We start from the raw sequence: 2,500 nt of genomic DNA on the forward strand, positions 1-2,500 counted from the left end.
ATCTGTTATCCCCATCCATACAGTTGTCTAATCTTCTCTTAAAGCTCTCTAGTGTCCTGGCACTAACTACATGATTACTGAGTCCGTTCCACTCATCTACCACTCTATTTGAGAACCAATTTTTTTCTATCTCCTTCCTAAACCTAAATTTTTCAAGCTTGAACCCGTTATTTCTTGTTCTACCTTGGTTGCTGATCCTAAGAATTTTGCTTACATCTCCCTTGTTATAACCCTTATACCACTTAAAGACTTCTATCAGGTCCCCTCTTAACCTACGTCTCTCTAGAGAATGTAAATTTAACCGCTTCAACCTCGCTTCGTAAGGAATACTCCTCATCCCCTGAATCCTTTTAGTCATTCTCCTCTGTACTGATTCTAATAGACCTATATCTTTCCTGTAATGTGGGGACCAGAACTGCACAGCGTAGTCTAGATGAGGTCTGACCAGCGCCAAGTATAACTTTAATATTACTTCCGGCCTTCTACTTTTAACACTCCTAAAAATGAATCCTAGTACCCTATTTGCCTTGTTTCTGGCTTCTATGCATTGTTTCCCTAGACGGAGTTCAGAGCTAACTATAACTCCTAAATCTTTCTCGTACCCTGTACCTACCAGAGTTTGGGTGTTTAATGTGTACCTATTGTGTGGGTTTCCTCTACCTACGTTAAGCACTTTGCATTTATTGATATTAAATTGCATTTGCCATCTATCCGTCCATTCATTCATTCTATCTAAGTCTGTCTGCAAGGCGATGGCATCCGCTTCTGACCTAATTAATCTACCTATCTTTGTGTCATCCGCAAATTTACTAACATCGCTACTAATTCCACTATCCAAGTCATTGATATATATTAGAAATAATAATGGCCCTAATACTGATCCCTGTGGCACCCCACTAATGACATGACCCCACTCGGATTTCGAGCCGTTTATTAGCACTCTCTGTCGCCTGTTACCAAGCCATGACCCTATCCAACCTAACACCTTCCCATCTATCCCGTGCGCCCTAACCTTTCTCAGGAGCCTTTGATGGGGCACCTTGTCGAATGCTTTACTAAAGTCCAGATATAAGATATCATAACTATCACCATTATCTACTGCCTCGTACACCTTACTGTAAAAACTTAACAAGTTTGTCAGGCAAGACTTCCCCTTCGTGAAGCCATGCTGTGACTGATTTATCAAGTTATGTTTGTCTAAATGTTCCCTAATGTTCCTGGCTATTATTGACTCTAACATTTTACCTACAACTGAAGTTAAGCTGACAGGTCTATAATTAGACGCTAAAGTTTTATCCCCTTTCTTAAAGATGGGTACTACATTAGCCTGCCTCCACATTACTGGTACCTCACCCGACTCCAGTGATTTCCTAAAGACAGAAACTAACGGCTCACTAATAATCTTTTTACATTCCTTCAGTACTCTGGGATATATTTCATCAGGTCCTGGCGACTTGAACTTTTTTAGCCTATCTATCTCCTGCTCCACTATCTCCCTAGTTATGGAAATATCCGTCAGCTTCTCATACTCATCTGCTCTAAACACCTGTTCACTCTCTGGCATATCCTGCATGTTTTCCTGAGTGAAGACAGTTAAAAAATAATCATTCAGAAGTTTACTAATCTCCTCCCCAGAACTAACCAGCTCCCCATCTGCTGCCTTTAATGGACCTACAGTATCCTTATTTTTCGTCCTGTATACCTGATAAAATCCCTTGGGGTCCGTCTTCGCCTGGCTGGCTACCTTTAATTCATAATTGTCCTTAGCTTTCCTCGTTAACTTCCTGACTGTTCTAACTAATTCATTATACTGTGTCCTTAAAACTTCCTCACCTGCCCTTAATCTCTTATATATACTTCTCTTACGCCCTATATAATGCTTTAACCTAGCAGTCATCCATTTAGGGTCATTTTTTTGTGATCTTATTGTTTTATACGGGATATTTGCTAATTGACCTGTATGAACTTTATCTACGAAATATTTATACAATTCATCTACATTTACTTCACCTAAACCCCTCATCTCGTTCCCTACCATCCTCTCCCCTCCCTCATCAACTCGCCTCGACCTTACCTCTCTCATTTCAGCATGACCTGACATTCCAACATACTCACACCTATCTCCCCCCTTCCTCTTTCCTCCTCCCTTCTGGAGCCTCACCTCACCTCCCTCGTCCTGCCTTATCTCTCTGAACTCCGTCCCTGACCTGACCTCACCCTGCATCCTTTGCCAGTCCACTCCTTGGAGGTACCTTTTTAATTCTTCAAAATCTGCTCTCCTAAAGTCAGGTATCTTACTAGTGTTTTTATTTCTAACAGTTTCTTCCCATTCTAGATTGTACCTAATTTCCCTATGGTCACTGTTACCTAGCTGTCCTCCAACCTCTACCTGCGTGACTGCTTCCTCCCTGTTAGTAAGAATTAAATCTAGAATATTATTCCCCCTTGTGGGTTCTACGACTACCTGTTTTAAAAAATTATCCTGAATTACCTTAAGGAA

Source organism: Scylla paramamosain, chromosome 48 (assembly GCF_035594125.1).
Source record: "Scylla paramamosain isolate STU-SP2022 chromosome 48, ASM3559412v1, whole genome shotgun sequence".
NCBI lineage: Eukaryota > Metazoa > Arthropoda > Malacostraca > Decapoda > Portunidae > Scylla > Scylla paramamosain.